Below are 19,981 nucleotides of genomic sequence, written 5' to 3' on the forward strand. Positions count from 1 at the left end.
TAATTTTGGACTCTAACTGCGTGGTCTTAGTGGGCAGGAGCACTACTAGATGCTCACCTGATCATGTTACTGTGTCAGTGTGTGACTACACTAAGATGAATAGTTTTAACAAACAAATTCTGTTGATGTTATGCATTGTTTAGCATCAGGCTTTGGCCTGTTGAATCTAGTCAATCGATGCTAAATCACAGATGAGTTTCATCATGTAAAATTCAACATTGGGTGTTTGCTGATGTTATGTCATCAACATCTGTAAAATTTCATATATGCATCTCTGAATGAATTTCAACTTTGACTGCAGTTGACAATGACTTAGAAGTAAATGTAAGCACTGGGTCATAAATGATCAAGTTCATCTTGTAACTTTTGGTTTAATCTTTCAGACATGATGGCCAGTTTGTTAGTTCTGGTAATGTGGATGACAGTGTGAGAGCTGTTTTTGTTTGAACCACCTGCAGTTCTAATAGATAAAGTGTTTTAAACTAACTTTGTCTAAATAAGTTAAAAAAAAAACATAAAAAAAAAACAGTAAAATCTGAAGTACTCATTCAGGTAACTTTAGTAAACTAATCCTTAAAGAAGGATCATCTGCCTAATATAGCAGAAGAAGAAGAGTTTTATTACATTCCAGACAGAGCCACAAGTTTGTAAAAGCAATAAAGCAAAACAAAAAAAAACAACAATTATTCCGCATATGTTGAGGAAAGCATGAGATGGAGAAAAGTGTTGATATAACTACCCACTCCTCTCAGGAACATTGCTACTTATTTTCCATGTAGACTTTTTCCTTTTAATAAGATGCTCTGTTGGATATTACACCGCACACTACCGTCACACTGTCCTTGGAGTGGTAATCCATGTTAAATTTTTACCATAGTTTTGTTAATCTGACAAAAATACTTCCATCAGGTATACAAATAAATACACTTTTTCAGTAGTCAGATAATTTTGGCATCATCCTGTGTAGTCTTATCCCATTTAACATCTACTGATACAATTTTCTTTGAATAGAGAAGTTCTGGTAAACTTTTCAGATTACCTGCACCTTCATGTCTCACACAAGTCTTTATTTCATGTGGTACCATAAAAAAATATATTTTCTATATTACTTTGTGCTTGTCCATGTTCACTAGATCTGTAACCCTGTCTTCATTCTGTACTTTTGGGATTCATTCTTTGTTGCAGCTCTAGTCCATCATTGACATTGAATTAGCTGTCCCCTACTGGCTGTGGTTATGCATTAATGAGGGAGGAAACTGGGGCATGTGTATTATTTCAGGGCATATCACTGCTGGAATGTTGGAAAGGTGCTGTAGACCTTATCTGTGGCTGCAAGAAGGGACAAAAATACAGTTATAGTGAGGCTAATCTTCTGTATTTTAGCTCTTACTCCACACTTACTGTAAAATATCAACAAATATACAGATCAGCATTATGATTCATTCATTACTGCACATTTGCACAAAACATTGCTCACTTTTGCTTAAACTGATTCCCAACCAATACATGTCAGTGTCAAACAACGTGGATATATATTTTTTACTCTTCTTTGCCTAATGGCAGCTTTTATGAGGTCTTTGAAGAGTGACAACTTTTTCTGACAAAATTAGGTGATTTGTCTGTGGACCAGTTAACATTTCTGGGATACTGCAGCATAACTTTTAGAAGGCATAAATAAGTGTTATAAGTAATAATGCATCCAAATCTGATCTGTGAGGGACTATGATTCGTTTTTCTCCTGAATGAGCTGTTTTGATTGATGTCTTATATAAGCCATCTGTTATCACAGATATAATATTTAAGCTTTGTAGTTTGATTTCAAGGTTGTGTGTACTGGACAAAGCTGAATGCTTTTGACAAGTCAGTGTTAATTATGTTGGTAGGCCGACTGATATCATTGTCTTCTAAGGTGTTATTGGGTAGCAAAATTGATAACATTTAGAGTGTTGTGTTCTTTGTGAAAATCATGTTTTGTTTTTTTTAATTTAGTAGCCCATAACTAAACAATAAATTATTACTGATAGGATTATTTCTTTTCCAGTATTTTAGAAAGCAGGGATTGAAGTGAAGTGAAACGTTCTGTTGTAAGGTTTTAATTTGGACTTCTGTGAACAGGAGAGGTGATTGGCTGCCTTCCAAAGATCAGAAAAGTGTCACTTAGCTAGTGACTAGTGTGTAATATATTTATGAATCATGGAAGTAAATTTGCTACATTCCTTTTTGAACTTTGATATTATCCCATCAGATCACTTCTGTTCATAATGTGATAGCTTCCTTAGACACTTGTTTTACTTCTGTAAGGTAATCTACTGGTATTTAAAAAAGCAAGTAAACTCCTTGTGGTGTATATAAAGAACTCCCTTTTTTGCTGAAGTCTGATACTCTCAACTGTACAGATTTTTGCAGAAAGTCCAAATATTTGCCTCATATTTTTCATCTGTTTATCATAAAACTGTGGTTTTCTGGCAAATCACTGGTAAATCATTAAGGATTGAAATCTGAAAATAATGGCAGACATTTGAGTTTCAGACTTCATATCCTTCAGAAAATTCATGCTAATGCAAAACCTGTTGTTTTATCAACGTAAGTTTGTTAGAGCTGTATTTAGAAAGTGTCCCTATTTTTGGGCCATTGTCCCCCCATTATTTGTATCTTTGTCCAGATTTCTTGCTCTAAGAGGTTGAGAGGTGTGACTGTATGACCCAAGTAATGTATGAAAGGGAGTATCATTTTGTGAATGTTGATAATATATAGAGGTACCCAGAGCATCAGGCAGTTATGGGCTTCATGGTATATGGAAGAAGCAACAGTTTTACTCGAAAATGTACCTGCTTTTCAGTAATGGATTTTTTACTTGAAAGTCAGTGTGATCTGCTCCCACATGGTGACCAGATTATTTTTTAGCTGACAGACGGGATATCATATACTACAGGATCATGTGACTAGTGACAAAACATATTCCCCCATTAATGCAGTCTGTAAACTGTTGTAGATTGCAGATCATTTTATTAAGAATTCTGGGAAAAATATAAAGCACAAGTAAATATCAGCCCACTTATCCATAATATAAACCTGCAAATATATGTATAACTTTCTCTGACTGGGCCTTTCTAACCATGGAGTCTGAATACTGTAACCATACCTCTCAACCTATAAACATCAAAAATCTGGACAAAGCCCATGAAAAATAGGTACAAATCTGTATACTGATTAACATAAAATATGCATACATAATTATGTAGCCCCACCCGCTCCAGTGGAATTGTGGGATACCAACTTTTAAATGCAAACTGAAGAACAGACAACCAAAATATGAAGAAACACAAAATAAGAACAATGGCATTTTGTTTATATTAATATTTGAACTTGTGCAAATTTGCAAAACTAAATTACAGTATTCTTTTAGAAAAATAACACTGAACAATGACATCTGAACTTGTATAAAACTAAAACCTAAAGTAAAGTTCTCTTTATATAAAAATAAAATATACTGTCTTGTACTACTAAATAACTAGTCTACTTACTTAGTTACTACTATTACACACACTTATAAAACAAATTCTAACATGTAGTGGTGGTGGTGTAAAATTTAAATAAATCAAAATGAAATAAGAATAAGATTAACTTGTATAAAATAAAACTTAAATAAATACAAAATGACAAATTCAATTTTTACCTGTTAACTAAGTAAATACAAAGTTATCTCAGTCACAGGCTAGCTCACACACAGAGACATAAAATGAAATAAAAATAGCAGCATCTACAACCACATATCCATCTATCTCCCTAGTCCCCTACTCCAGTCCTGCTCCCAGAAAACCTGACAGATACTACAGGATCCCTGAGTCCCACAAGTTCCTTTTCAAAAATCCTATTGCATATCCAGAGACTATTTCACAGGGGCCCAAGGGCATTAAGGCTTCTACTGCTAAAAATCCTACCCCTTCTGATAGAGACTCCAGGGCGCTTGATAGATGGGGTAAGAAGGTTTACACTTCTGCAACCTTGGCCATTAGGGCTTTAATCTGCCAGTCTCATGTGTTAAAGTATCAGCAACATATTATTGGACTGCTTAAAAAGAAAATGATGTTGATTCCTGACTGTGTGGAAAGTAAAGAATTACAGGATTTAATGCATTCTGCTGAACAAGTTGGAAAACATACTTTGCAGTGTGGTTTTGATTAATTAGAGGCATCTTGCAGGGCTGCTGTTACTGGATCTGTGCTCAGAAGGCATGCTTGGCTTAAGGAGCAATCTTTGCGTGATCATGTTAAAAAAATTGTTGGATGCTCCTTTAAATCAGGACCGCCTATTTGACAACAAGGCTGAGGAAGTTCTTAAAAAGATGGAAGATAAAGCTAAATATATGCAAACTGTTAAAGATTTTTTACAAGTTCAGCCTCCTAGATTTAGTAGGCACTGGCCTTCTAAGAATTGGTCCTTTCCAGCCCCTTCCAGGTCTTCTCAAGCCAAACCCAGACACAGCAAAACCCCCAGGTTTCAGTCCCAGGGGACACACAGAACCAAGCAGTGGGGGCCTCCACTTCCAAATCTAGGAATAATAAGACTCCCCCCTATGGTAAACTGTCTCAATGACTTTCTTTTAGAATTTCCAAGCACTTATCAACTGACTGCCCCTTTGGGGGGAAAGATTGCTCTTCATGCAAAGAATTGGGAACTCATTACCAAAGGAAATGGGTTTTAAATATATTGTCCCAGGGAAACAAATTTCACTTCCACACGTTGCCAACACCAAGCGGGTGGCCAGACCTACCCCCCAAATCAGTGGACAGAGGCCCAAAAACAAGTACTTTCTCTCTTAAGCATGGGGGATATCCAACTGGTACCAGAAGATGAAAAGGGGACAAGGTTTCTACTCGAGACTTTTCCTGGTACCCAGAAAAGACAGTTCATGGCGTCCTATCCTGGACCCGTCTACACTAAACACCTTTTTGGAGATTCCAAAATTCAAGATGCTGACTCTTCACCAATTACTTCCTATGCTAGGCAACGATGCCTGGTTGGTAACACTGGATTTAAAAGAAGCATACCTGCACATCCCAAACAGGGAATCTTGCAGAAGATACCTATGCTTCAAAGCAGGCTACACGCACTATCAGTTGTCTGCACTGCCCTTTGGCTTATCTACTGCGCTCAGGGTATTCACAAAGTGCCTAGCTCCAGTTATTGCATTTTGCAGGAAAAGAAATATTCAAATATACCCATACTTGGATGATTGTCTAATTCAGGCAGAAAGCCAGAACATACTTTTGAATCATCTGGCCTTTGTACAAAGTGTTCTAACTTGTCTGGGGTACACCATAAATGAAAAGAAATCGCAAGTGGTACCCTATCAACAAATTATATTCCTGGGAGCAAGCTTGAATACAACTTCCCAGATGGCTTACCTCACACCAGAGAAACAAATTAATTTGACAACCTACTTCAAACAAGTGGCCACAAAAACCCTGCTATCTGCAAGACAAATACTACAGGCCTTGGGGTTCATGGCCTCCTGCATTCTTCTAATTCCATATGCAAGACTGCATATGAGGGAAACTACAGTGGTATCTAAAAAGCCTATGGTGTTAACATTCTCAGGACCTAGAAACTATGATTCCTATCATACCTTGCCTATGCCTAGAGTTCCTTTGGTGGGCAGAGGCCTGCCACCAAAACAAGGAACTACCTTTCACACCAAAACCTAATAACAGATGCATCAGACTATGCATGGGGGCCCAGCTGGCAGGGAAGTGCATTCAGGTCAAATGGAACCCAAGTCAAATGCACCTGCATATCAATCAAAAAGAAATGTTAGCTGTACAGAATGCTCTGACAGCCTTCAAGGACCACATTCTTCCAGGACAACTAATGGTAAAGACAGACAACACCACTGTTATGTGGTACATAAACAAGCAGGGGAGTACACATTCTTATCCCCTCTACAGACTAGCCATGGTATTGTGGAACACAGCCTTGAGCTACCAAGTGCACCTACAAGCTCAATTCCTGCCAGGAAAATTAAATACACTGGCAGACAGACTAAGCAGAAACCTCATGGACCCACACGAGTGGAAACTGGAACCAAGGACTTTCAACATGTTGGCAAACAAATGGGGGAGCACAGCTATAGACCTGTTTGTCTCTCCTCAGAACTACCAATTGGACAAATTTTGCACAAGGACTCCCCACAAACAAGCCTGGAAAGTGGATGCTCTGTCCTTCAGCTGGAAAAATGTATCAGTCTATGCCTTCCCCCCTCTGCCTCTGCTCTCCAAAGTGCTACTAAAAAACAAACAGGACAAACAAAGGTTAATTTTGATTGCTCCTGACTGGCCGTGCCAACACTGGTACCCCCTTCTGTGCAGTGTGTCACGGTTATCTCCATGGCACCTGTCTAAGACTCCTTCCCTGTTGTCCCAGCAGGAGAACCAGATTCTGCACCCTCAGCTTCTAACACTGAACCTTGCAGCCTGGCTAATTACCTAATTTCTCCTTTACCATCCTTCAACAAACCTGTGATGGATATCATTTTAGAGGCAAGGAGGCCTAGTATTAGAAAATCTTATGCTGAAAAATAGAAAAGATTCTGTGCCTGGAACCAGTCTCAAGGGATGAGCACAGCAGCACCCAATTTACCTCAGATTTTACAATACTTAACTGAAATGCTTCACAAGGGTCGGTCTCTTTCCTCCATTAAATTCCATGCCTCAGCCATTTCAGCTCATTGTAACACAGAACCTCCCCTCTTCTCTCATCCACTGCTCAAGCAGTTCCTCAGAGGGGCCAAAAATTTGAGACCACCCAGGAGAGCTCCAACCCCAGCCTGAGACCTTAACTTTGTCTTGGAGAAACTCACTCTACCTCCTTTCGAGCCAGCTGCTAAATTTCTTTCTTGGAAAACAGCTTTCCTTTTAGCAATCACTTTACCTAGAAGGGTATCTGAATTACAGGCCCTTATGGCAGTGGAGCCTTTCATAATCTTTCATGCGGACAGGGTGTCCCTCAGAACCAATCCATCCTTCATGCCCAAGGTGGTATCCAGTGTGGCTCTTAATCAGTCCATTCATTTGCCAACCTTCTTTCCCAATCCGTAGAATAAAGGGGAATGGATACTGCATTCCTTAGATGTGCACAGACAACTTAGATTCTACTTGGACAGGACTAAACCTCAAAGGAAATCTGAACAACTGCTGGTGGCATTTGCTGCAGGGTCAGAGGGGAAGGCTATTCAAAGCAAACCATTTCTAAATGGATAAGCCATTGCATTAATTTCTGCTATAAGAACCATGAAAAACCTATCCCCCAGGGGATCAGACCTCACTCCACCAGGGCTGCATATACCTCTACAGCCTTTCTCAGAGGCGTCCCTGCCAGGGACATCCTAGAAGCTGCTACCTGGAGTTCTGTACATACTTTCACCAAGAATTATCATTTGCCATTTTTCTCTAAATCCAGAGCTGGCTTTGCCACTGCAGTCTTGCAGGGCCTTATAGCTGGCCCTAATGCTATCTAAATTCCTCCTCCCAATCATAGCTTTGGGAATCTACCCAAATGTAATGACTGCAACAGTGAAACACGAAGAACATAGTACAGTTGTGTACACTTACCATAAATGTAGATGTTTGAGTGTATTCACTGTTGCAGTCCTGGCTACCCTCCCTCCAGCCCCCTAACTTCTTTTGGCTATACCTCTACTTTCCTTTACTATGCTTAAAAGCTTTTTTTGGTGTATTTGCTTTTTTGTTGGAGCTATATCTTTGTACTTTTATATTTAATTGCTTCCCATTAGGGGGGGGCACCTGACATCTGGGGCAAGAAAAACTGATGTAATGGCATCAGCTGCATGTTTTATACCCCTGACGACCTGACGTCATGGAAGAAGGGACAGCAACCACAGCAGGACCCAAGACTTTGTTAATCAGGCTGACAGAGGGTCACCTGCAAGCAGGTAACCCAAATGTAATGACTGCAACAGTGAATACACTCGAACATCTACATTTATGGTAAGTGTACACAACTGTACTTTCTCAGAAGATGCATACATTCAACCTTCAATCTCAGTTCCTGTATCCTGAGAGGTATAAAATATATCATCAGACAGACAGACTACTAACTTCACTGAGTTAGTTTAGTTATTATGACTGAAAACATACATGCAACAACAACATTTCCTTTCTTATCGTTTTTCTATTTACCTGCTGGTGCTGGCGGTGCAGAAGGAGCTGGGGAAGAAGCAGGAGCTGCAGCAGAAGAAATACATTTTTTCATGATGACTTGATCTGGATGAGATGAAAGAAAGATGAATAATGATGAAAGACTCTAGGTTTCTGACTTGGACCGGGTCAGTCACTGACACCAGGAATCCAGGATAATTAATTTACCCCTCACCACCTCACAGCTCCATGTCCATTAGACTGCTTGGTTTGCCCAGAGAGAAAGTCAGTGCCCTGCACTTTTGCATGCAAGGCAAGCAGCTGAAGCAACTTGCAAGCCAAGTGCCACTGCCTACCTTCTGGCACTGCCAAGTTTGCCAACAACAACTTTCCCCAAGTCAACAATCACAAATTACTGAACCAAGTCAGAGTCAGTAGCAGTAGCACAGCAAAAGTGTCAAGTAGTATGCTGTTGTGGCAGAACAATTGCAAGCCAAGTAATGAACAAACAAAAAAAAAACTTATTTTAAATAAAATAAAAAAAAGAAACACCATCTTTTCTCTTTTCTGATTCTCTCAGCTGTTGCCTGTAAACTGTTATCAGCTGCACCAGCCCACGCTCCTGCTTCAAATCAAAAAATCTTATTCAAATTTCAATACTGCTCCTGCTGGACTGAAACTGGTCCTTGCTCAATGTCAATCAAATGCTAATTCAGACCAGGCTTCTCTGTTCTACTGCAACTTCTGTGTTTTCCTGTCCCAACTTGCCAGCCCACCCCTCTCTCTTTATAGGCTACACAGCTTCAGGTTGTAGCATGCGAGATGTGTGAATGAGTGAGTAATTTACTTTGTTTATTTACATTTTAGCATCAGATTCAGCAGTGCATGTAGGACTAGTCTCATCACTCAGTTAATACATCTCTGGGCCTGGAAGTCTGCAATGCAACCTGAACCTGCTGTGCTGTAACTTGTAAGTTAATAAATAAGGTTTGTAAACCCATTAACCCACACAACCAGGCAGTCACGACTCATGGGCAGCATACACGGCAGTCAGACATCAGACTTGTTGTTGCTTGCACTTCTTTTTCTTTCTGTTTCCAGTTCTTCTCATCCCCATCATCCCATTCCCATGCCATCCTCTCCAACCCCAACCTTGCTCGGAGCCTCGGAGGACAGACTAAACAACTCAACTACTGGGCATTGAGACTGGAGAGTCCTATGTGCTCACTGCTGTAGTCTACTCTACAGTGTCAAGCAATGGCTGTTGCCAGCGCTGCTGATCAGTTTCCTTCACTCACAGCAGAAGTTAGAAGAGAAGGCTGAAGAACTTGCTTTTGTTGTAATAATCCCATTCCCCTTCACTTACCCTTTAACAGTTGTCAACTTGTCACTCAGTATAATAGTTTTGCCTTGCCAAAGTTCAAGTTGCCATAATAAGAGAGAGCAGTAGCGCAGCAGAGTAATGAGTATGATCCGTATTCTGCTCAACCGCTCCACTTCCAGCGTGTTATAACTTTGCTGCCACTCCTGCCTGCCAGTGCCAACCTGAGCCCAGTGCCTTGCCTTTTAAAGAGTTGACTCGACTCAAGTGACGAGTCCTCTCCGTCCACTCCTAATTAAATCCTAATGCTTGTTTTCAGGGGCTCATTCATGGAATCACGGCGGAGTTCTCTTGTTATTGTTAGTGTGCGTGAGTGAGTGTGTGTGTGTGTGATTGAGAGAGAATGACAGTGTGTTTAAAAAGTGTGGATCATGTATGCATTCCATTAGTAAGTGTCAGACAGTCTCTGGTCTCATTGTAATATAAATAAAATAATACGCAAGAAAAAAATGCATTTTCTTTTTGGTTTAAGTTACGTTGCCTGCAGGGGATGGGGGTGGGGGTTGCTTGCTTGCTTTCACGAGCTCATGGCAGAGTTCTTGTTCAACTTCTTTTACTTAGCTAGAGCTAGACTACAAGTATCATCATATTCATGTAATAAATAATCTACTCTTCAACTTCTTAGTGAGTATGAGAGAGAGAGTGACTTTTAAGTTTGACAGAGTGTATAAAAAGTGTGTGTGTCAGCACACAGACAATCTTGTCTCACTGTGTCTTTTGTATATAAAATAATATGCAAACTCAAAACAAAATGCATTTTCTTTTTGGTTTACGTTACCTGCAGGGGATGGGGCCAGTGGGTGTGTAAGATTACAATAATATGTATATTGTTGACATCACCATGCACGCCTCCGCGCAATAATGTCAGTCTCCAAAAAGACAAAAAAAAAAAAAGCCTGGAAAATCAGAAATCACATGCCCACATACCTCTCAACTGTCCATATTTTCACCAAATGTCTAGATTATTGCCTCATATTTTTGTTCTGCTTTGCATAAATTTGTGTTTTTTGGCAAATCACTGTGGATTGAAGTCATAGATAATGGCATATATTTAGTTTCAGACTTTATATCTTTCAGATAATACACACTAACACAAATCCTGATATTTCAGCAACTTTCTAAATTTATAAAAGCAATATTAAAAATCTGTTCCTATTATTGGGCGTTTGTCATATGAAAACAGTGAAAGATGATGGGAGGTATTGCCAGCTATGCCAGGAGAAGTAAGGCAGTGGATGTGTAACATATACCAGCATAGTTAGCTGGTGTTTTGTAAGGAATTATATGTCATTCATGTATCAAGCTGATTTATACAGGTGCTTCTGTTGAAAATGTATTTGTAAAGATGTTCTCCGTGTTTCACTGTTGCAGTCATTGCATCCTGCTGGCAGGTTGCCCTCAGTCAGCCTGAATTCCAAAGTCTTGGGTCCTGCCTCGGATGCTGTCACCCCTTCCCTGACGTCAGGTCATCAGGTATATAAAAGATGCAGCCGGTGCCATTTTCTTCAGTCTTTCTTGCCGCACGGTGCCCGAAGCATAAGCAGTTCGCAAGTGCCGGTCAGCCGACTCCTGAGATTTTCATGCTCGAGTTTCAGATCTGAAGTCTTCATTAAAAGCTAAGTACCCCGTTGGGGAAACTTTTTTCTTGCTCCAGACCGATGTCAGTAAAAGAAAAAGATAGGCAACCGAGGTCCAAAACCGACGATGACGCTTCTCCTAAGGCAGTTGCCGGCTCGCCGGTTCTCAGTGAGGTGCTTTCGCAGCCCCTGACGCCCACTACTTTAGAGTCGCAGGACGCTACTGACACCCACGTGGAGTTGGTCAGACCACTTGAAACTGAAGGTATTGGAGCTTTGGAGACTATTCCCTCAGATGGGTCCGGAGCCACTGAGCAGGCATCGGCTTCTGAGGGTGTATTCAGACCTAAACAATTATACATTAAACCGACTTCAGCTTCAAAGGCAAAGACTAAAGCACCTTTAAAAGCAAAGAAACAAGTTCACCAGCCACATGGGCAGGCCTCCATGCCCAAACAACAGATGCTCAAAATGGCCGAAGACTTAATTACCTTGATCAGGGGTTTCCATCCCCCTCCTGATAAAAGGTCTAGGCAGGAGACAGACTATGAATCTTCAGATCAGGTTTACATTTCCTCTGATTCTTCTTCTGATCAGAAATGTTCTCTTCCCCCCTATGAGGATTCTGATGCTGAAGAATCTATTCCTTCAGCTTCTCCTCCTGAGGACTACTCCTTTGGGGAAACCTTGCATACCATGAGGGAGCATTTCCACTGAGAGCCAAGATTTTTCAGAATCTAAGAAGAGGCTCAGGGACTTCCTTTTACTGCCTCAACACAGGCCTCTAGCTATTCCACCTGTGTTAGATATTGTAGATGATGTATTTTCAGAGTCTAGTCTGACCCCTGACTCCTTACCTCCAGCTCCAGTTAAGCCTGACAGTTACTACAGGGTTCCTGACTCTCATAAATTTATTTTCAAAACCCCTGCTGCAGACCCAGAAACTATTTCTCAGGGTCCCAAAGGGGTTAAGGCTTCCAATGCAAAAACCCTACCCCCTCTGACAGAGATTCTAGGGCATTGGATAGATGGGGAAAAAAGATTTACACATCTGCTACTTTGGCTATAAGGGCTTTAAACTGCCAATTTCATATGCTCAAATATCAGCAATATGTCATGACACTGCTTAAACAGAAAATGTTGGTAAATTCTGAATGGGCAGATAAAGAAATGCAGGATTTATTGCATGCAGCTGAACAAGTTGGAAAGTATACTTTGCAATGTGGTTTTGATTCTCTGGAGGCCTCCTGCAGGGTCGCAGTTACGGGTTCTGTAATTAGGAGGCACGCTTGGTTAAAGGAACAAAATCTGCCTGATCATGTCAAAGCTAAATTATTAGATGCACCATTACAGCATGATACCTTGTTTGGTGTTAAGGGAGAAGAGGTGTTAAAGAAAATGGAGGACAAAGCTAAATCTATGCAAACAGTCAAAGATTTTTTACAAGTACAGCCACCTAGGTTTAGTACACACTGACCTACAAAGAACTGGTCCTTTCCAGTGTCAGACAGACCTCAAAGGGGCAGATCCAGGTGCCTTAGAGGCATATTCCAGCCGCAAGGTTCATACAGGTCTAAGCAATGGGGTGCTTCTACCTCCAAAAGTGGAGAAGACAAATCACAAGCATACAGGAAGCAGTCCCAATGACTTCCCCCTGCCAGCACCAAGCACTTATCTACTGGCAGCACCCTTAGGGGGAAAATTAGCACTTTTTTCTCAAAATTGGCACATTATAACCCAGGACAAATGGGTTCTAAAGATAGTGTCACAAGGCTACAAGTTTCACTTCCATACCCTGCCAAGGGCACACAGTTGGCCAGACCTGCCAAAAAATCAATAGGCAGAGGATCAAAAACAAGTCTCATCCCTCATTGGGCATGGGGGCTATTCAACAAGTGCCACAGCAAGAGCAGGGACAAGGATTTTACTCAAGACTGTTATTGGTACCCAGAAAGGACAAAACATGGAGACCAATACTGGGCCTATTCTAAACACTTTCCTGGATATACCAAAATTCAAGATGTTGACCTTACAGCTGCTTCTGCCCATGCTGGGCAGAAAGGCTTGGCTGATAACTTTAGACCTAAAAGAGGCATATCTGCATGTCCCAATCAGACAATCATGCAGAAGATGCCTCAGATTCAAGGCTGATTCAAAGCATTACCAATTCTCTGCACTGTCCTTTGGCTTATCTACTGCGCCCAGTGTCTTCACAAAGTGCCTGGCACTAGTAATTGCTTTCTGCAGACAAAGAGGAATACAAATATATCCTTACTTGGACGACTGCCTCATTCAAGCAGAGAACAAGGACATCCTACTACAGCATCTGGCGTTTGTGAAAAAACTTTTAACATGCCTAGGTTACACAGTCAATGAAAAGAAATCAAAACTAGTACCCTCTCAAGAAATAATATTCCTGGGTGCAAGCTTAAATACAATTGCCCAGATGGCTTATCTCACGCCAGACAAACAAAGGCAACTGACTACCTATTTCAAGGAAATGGCAACAAAGGCCCAGTTATCTGCAAGAAAAATTCTGCAGGCTTTGGGCTTCATGGCATCCTGCATCCTACTAATTCCATATGCAAGACTGCATATGAGGAAACTTCAATGGTACCTAAAAGGTGTCAGGACACAACATTGCCACAGCCTGGAAACAATGATTACTCTCATTCCCTGCCTGCAACAGGAGTTTTGATGGTGGGCAAAGGCTTGTCACCAAAACAAGGGACAGCCATTCTCACTTCCCCCATCCAGGCAGAACCTAACAATGGATGCATCAGATTATGCCTGGGGGGGCCCACATGGCAGGAAGAGGCATTCAGGGCACCTGGTCCTCAAATCAAATGCATCTACATATCAATCAAAAAGAGATGCTAGCTGTTCAAAATGCCCTGACAGCCTTCAAGGACCTAATTCATCCAGGGCAACTACTGATAAAGACAGACAGTACCACGGTCATGTGGTACATAAACAAGCAGGGGGGCACGCATTCTTACCCCCTTTGCAGACTAGCCATGACTTTATGGGACACAGCATTGACTTACCAAGTTCATCTGCAGGCACAATTCCTGCCAGGAAAGGACAATACTCTGGCAGATGAACTAAGCAGAAACCTCATGGATCCCCACGAGTGGCACCTGGATCCACAAGTCTTCAGCATGATAACAAAGAAATGTGGACGCCCGGACATAGATCTCTTTGATCCCCTCACAACTATCAACTAAAAAGATTCTGCACAAGGACTTATCACAGACAAGCATGGAAAGTGGATGCCTTATCTTTCAACTGGAAAAACCTATCAGTATATGCATTTCTTCCACTGCCTCTCCTCCCCAAGGTACTCCTAAAGGTGAGACAGGAAAAACCAAAAATGATTCTGATTGCCCCAGACTGGCCACGCTAGTACTGGTATCCGATCTTAAGGAACTTGTCTCAATGCCCAGCCTGGACCTTACCTCAAATACCTTACCTACTGTCCCAACAAAACAATCAGATTCTGCACAGCCAACTCAGGACTCTAAACCTGGCAGCATGGCGGATAATGTAGCCATACAAAGCACACCTCTCAGTAAAGCTGTGAAGGATGTAATTTTGGAAGCCAGAAGGCCTAGTACTAGAAAATCCTATGCAGGAAAATGGGAGAGGTTTTGTGCTAGGAACCAAGCTGTACCAAATATTCCTTAGATTTTGCACTACTTAACTGAGATGCTGGACAAAGGCCTATCTTTTTCATCAGTTAAAATTCATGCCTCTGCCATTTTGGCTCATTAAAATACAGAGCCACCACTTTTTTCTCATCCTTTATTAAGGCAGTACCTCAGAGGAGCCAGAAAGTTAAGGCCTCCAAGGAGACCGCCAGTGCCTGCATGGGACCTCAACTATGTATTGCAAAAACTCACCTTACCTCCTTTTAAGCCAGCTGCTTTTGCAGATATAAAGATGTTCATCGTGTTACCCTGCTGCAGTCATCACACTTGGGTTATCCTGTCGTCAGGCGGTCCCGCAGTCGGCCGGATTTCCAAAGTCTTGGTCCGACGTCGGTTGCTGTCGCCTCATCCCTGACGTCAGTGTGCCAGGGGTACATATACTGCAACTGACGCCATTTTCTCCAGTCTTTTCTGCCGTGCGGTGCCCGAAGCAGAAGCAGTTCGCAAGTGCCGGTCGGCCGACTCCTGAGAATGTCGAATTCGAATTTCAGACCGAAGTCTTCTATAAAGCTAAGTACCCCATTGGGGAAACTTTTCTTGCCTCAGACCGATGTCAGAAAAAGTTAACAATTGTATTTCTTGTGGGAAGCAAATACCTCATAAGGATTTTCATTCTTATTGCATACCTTGCCTAGGCCCTGATCACGACGTCACTTCTTGTCGTTTTTGTGCTAGGTTTAATAAGCGTACTATTAAAAGACGATTTGATTTCGCACGACACTTTTTTGGTCGAAAATTTAGCTATAACATGCCATCGGAGCTACCGACTACTGGCGTGCACAAAAAGCGCAGGGACAAGGACCGACAGCCAAGGCCTAAACCCGATTCCGAGGCCTCGGTTGATCCGGTCTCCGGTTCTCCGGTTATCAGTGAGGCTCCGACGCAGTCCCTGACTACCGCAGTTCTGGAACCCGAGACCACTATGGATATTTTGACGGAATGTACTAGGCCGACGCAGCATTTTGAAGAAAAAGGAAATACGCAACCCCACAGGAGGGCACTGCACAAAAATCAATAAAACACGATAGGCAACAACTGCAAAACAGAATTCCAGGACCAGCAATGAACAAAACAGGAGATATTTAATAGCAACACATCCACCGACTAAGCGCTTTCACCTAAAAAGGCATCATCAGACTCTGATGATGCCTTTTTAGGTGAAAGCGCTTAGTCGGTGGATGTGTTGCTATTAAATATCTCCTGTTTTGTTCATTGCTGGTCCTGGAATTCTGTTTTGCAGTTGTTGCCTATCGTGTTTTACCGACGCAGCCTTTTACTTTAGGCCCTTCCGACGATATACCTTCTAAGGACGTTGGTGCTTCTGAAACGCCATCGGTTTCTGAGGGCGTTTTCAGACCGACGACTCTCACAGTCAAAACGTTTTCTAAGTCTCCTTCTAAAGCTAAAAAGACTATACTTCAGTCTCCTGTTTAAGACCCTATGCCTAAGAAGCAGATGCTCAAAATGGCTGAAGATTTGATTTCTCTTATCAGGGGTTCTCAGCCTCCTCCTGATAAAAGGCCTAGACAAGAGGAAGATTCTGCTTCTTCTGAGCAACTGTCTATTTCTTCGGATTCCTCTGAAGACCAAGACTTTTCCTACTCTCCTTATGAAGATTCTGATGCTGAGGACTCTATTCCCTCAGCTTCCCCTCCTGAAGACTACTCTTTTGGGGAAACTTTACACACTATGAGGGAACATTTCCACTGGGAAGGTCAGGATTACTCTGATTCCAAGAAAGGGCTCAGAGAGTTTCTTTTACTCCCCCAACACAGACCTCTAGCCATCTCACCTGTTTTGGACATTGTGGATGATGTCTGTTTAGAATCCAGTTTCAACCCAGACTCTCTACCTCCTGCTCCGGCTAAGCCTGACAGATACTACAGAGTACCTGATTCCCACAAATTTCTTTACAAAAGCCCAGTAGCTGACCCAGAGACGATCTCCCAGGGTCCCAAGGGGGCTAAGGCTTCCATGGCTAAAAACCCAGTACCTTCTGAGAGGGACTCAAGAGCACTAGACAGGTGGGGGAAAAAGGTTTACACCTCAGCCACATTAGCTATGAGAGCACTAAATTGTCAATTTCATATGCTCAAGTATCAGCAGTTTGTAATCTGTCAGTTAAAACAAAAGATAACCTCCCTTCCTCAACAATCTGAAATGAAAGAAGTACAGGATTTGTTGCACGCCACCGAGCAGGTGGGCAAACATACCTTACAATGTGGGTTTGATTCTTTGGAGGCCTCCTGCAGAGCAGCTGTCACTGGATCAGTTATACGTAGGCATGCCTGGTTAAAGGAACAAAGTCTACCTGATCATGTTAAAGCAAAACTACTGGATGCACCCTTACAGCAGGATGTTCTTTTTGGAGTTAAAGCAGAAGAAGTGCTAAAGAAAATGGAAGATAAGGCAAAATCAATGCAGACAGTCAAAGATTTCCTGCAAGTACAACCACCTCGCTTCAGCAGAAACTGGCCAACAAAAAATTGGTCCTTTCCAGCCATTGACAGACCTCAGAGGGGTAAATACAGGTGCCCAAGGGGCAGAGGACAACCACAAGCCCAGTATAAACCTCGCCAATGGGGCACTCCAACCCAGAAAGGAGGAAGAAGACAGGTCTCAACCCACCAGAAGGCAAACTCAATGACTTGCACCTCAACTGGCCAAACAAAGCTCTTTTGTCAGCCCCCTTGGGGGGGAAACTAGCGCTTTTTGCAGACAACTGGCACATGGTCACAAAGGACAAATGGGTCCTAGACATAATCTTACGAGGATACAGATTCCACTTTCACACCTTGCCAATGAAAAGAGGAATGCCAAACCTGCCACTAAATCAAAGGGCAGAGGCTCAAAAACAAATTACAGCTCTCATGGCCATGAGAGCCATTCACCGGGTACCGATTCAAGAGCAAGGCCAAGGATTTTACTCAAGGCTCTTTCTAGTACCCAGAAAGGACAATGCTTGGAGACCAATTCTGGACCTTTCAATTCTAAACACTTACCTACAAGTCCCAAAATTCAAGATGCTAACACTACAGTGGCTACTTCCCATGTTGGGCAAGGAAGCATGGCTGGTAACTTTGGACCTCAAGGAGGCATACCTGCATGTCCGTATCAGACAAAGTTGCAGAAGATACCTCCGTTTCATTGCAGGTTCAACCCATTACCAATTCTCTGCACTGCCCTTTGGCTTATCTACTGCTCCCAGAGTTTTCACAAAATGCCTGGCACCAGTGATTGCATACAGCAGACAAAGAGGAATTCAAATATATCCATACCTGGACTACTGCCTCATCCAAGCAGAAAGAAAAGACATACTCTTACATCATCTGGCTTTTGTGAAGCATCTACTAAATTGTCTGGGGTACACAGTAAACGAAAAGAAGTCAAAACTAGTACCCTCACAAAAAATGACATTCCTGGGTGCCAGCTTGGACACAACGGCCCAGAAGGCTTATCTTACACCAGACAAGCAACTACAACTGACTCAATATTTCAAGACAATGGCAACAAAGACCCAATTAACTGCAAGAAAAATTCTGCAGGCTTTGGGCTTCATGGCATCTTGCATTCTGATAATACAATTTGCAAAACTGCATATGAGGAAATTACAGTGGTACCTAAAAAGTGTATGGTCTCAACACAGCCACAGCTTGGACACAGTGATATCTCTCATTCCCTGCCTTCAACAGGAATTTATATGGTGGGCACAGGCATGTCACCTCAACAAGGGTCAGCCTTTCACCTTGCCCCCAACCAGGCAAACTATCACAACAGACGCTTCAGACTATGCCTGGGGGGCACACATGGCAGGGCAATGCATTCAAGGCCTATGGACTGCAGAACAAAGAAAACTGCACATAAATCAAAGAGATGCTAGCTGTACAGAAAGCTCTGACAGCCTTCAAGGATCTACTACATCCAGGACAACTTGCAATAAAGACGGACAACACCACAGTAATGTGGTACATAAACAAACAAGGGGGCACACATTCCTACCCTCTTTGCAGGCAAGCAATAATCTTATAGAACACAGCTCTGACCTACAAAGTCCAGTTACAAGCTCAATTCCTGCCAGGACAGAAGAACACATTGGCAGACGACCTAAGCAGAAACATCAAAGATCCCCACGAGTGGAAGCTAGACCCAAAAATATTTACAATGATAACTCAAAAATGGGGCCTACCAAATATAGACCTGTTTGCCAGTCCTCAAAACTACCAACTGACAAAATTTTGTACAAGGACATTCCACCATCAAGCTTGGAAAGTGGACGCTCTCTCCTTCAGCTGGAAAAACCTGACAGCATATGCCTTTCCTCCATTACCTCTTCTCTCAAAGGTTCTTTTGAAGGTCAAAAAGGAGAAACCACAACTAATTCTCATAACCCCAGACTGGCCACGCCAGCACTGGTACCCGCTATTGAAGAATATGGCTCACAGCCCACCATGGATATTGCCTCAAATACCTCATTTGCTCACACAGCAAAACAAACAGATTCTACACAGCCAGCTAAAAACCTTAAACCTGGCTGCATGGCAAATCTTTTAAACATCCAACCAGCCCCTCTTTCACAAGCAGTTCTGGATGTTATTCTGGAAGCCAGGAGGCCAAGCACCAGGAAGGCTTACCCGGACAAATGGAAAAGGTTTTCTGCCTGGAACCAAGCTAAAGGCCAAGACACAACTCAGCCTCATATGCCTCACATTCTGCAGTATTTAGCAGAGATGTTGCACAAAGGACTTTCCTTCTCCTCAATTAAAATCCATGCTTCAGCTATTTCAGCTCACTACGACACAAATCCACCTTTATTTTCACATCCTCTTCTAAAGCAGTTTCTCAGAGGGGCAAAAAACATTAGACCACCTAGAAGAGCTCCTACACCAACATGGGACCTCAACTTTGTTCTGGAAAAACTAACGTTACCTCCCTTTGAACCAGCTTTCTCTGCAGACCTTCAGTTCCTGTCTTGGAAGACTGCTCTGCTCCTGGCAATAACTTCTGCTAGGAGAGTCTCAGAATTACAGGCACTAATGGCAGTGGAACCTTTCCTCATTTTTCATCAAGACAGAGTTTCTCTACGAACTAATCCTTCCTTCATGCCTAAGGTGGTTTCCAGTGTAGCTTTAAATCAAACCATCCATCTACCCACTTTCT

The 19,981-nt window shown here is 42.2% G+C and overlaps 1 protein-coding gene and 1 long non-coding RNA gene across 2 annotated transcripts in view; one reads left to right on the forward strand and one right to left on the reverse strand.

Moving 5' to 3' along the window:
• The window catches only part of KCNQ1 (potassium voltage-gated channel subfamily Q member 1), a 2,495,454-nt gene that overhangs the window by 2,199,113 nt on the left and 276,360 nt on the right, over positions 1-19,981 (forward strand). The window lies entirely within an intron of this gene.
• LOC122791648 lies at positions 742-9,768 on the reverse strand. The gene is made up of 3 exons (XR_006363182.1): positions 9,523-9,768; positions 8,199-8,282; positions 742-1,329 (listed from the first exon to the last, which is right to left on the reverse strand). It is a non-coding gene; the product is annotated as an uncharacterized LOC122791648 (long non-coding RNA).

Source organism: Protopterus annectens, chromosome 17.part0 (assembly GCF_019279795.1).
Source record: "Protopterus annectens isolate FY-2018-M chromosome 17.part0, PAN1.0, whole genome shotgun sequence".
Classification (NCBI taxonomy): Eukaryota; Metazoa; Chordata; order Ceratodontiformes; family Protopteridae; genus Protopterus; species Protopterus annectens.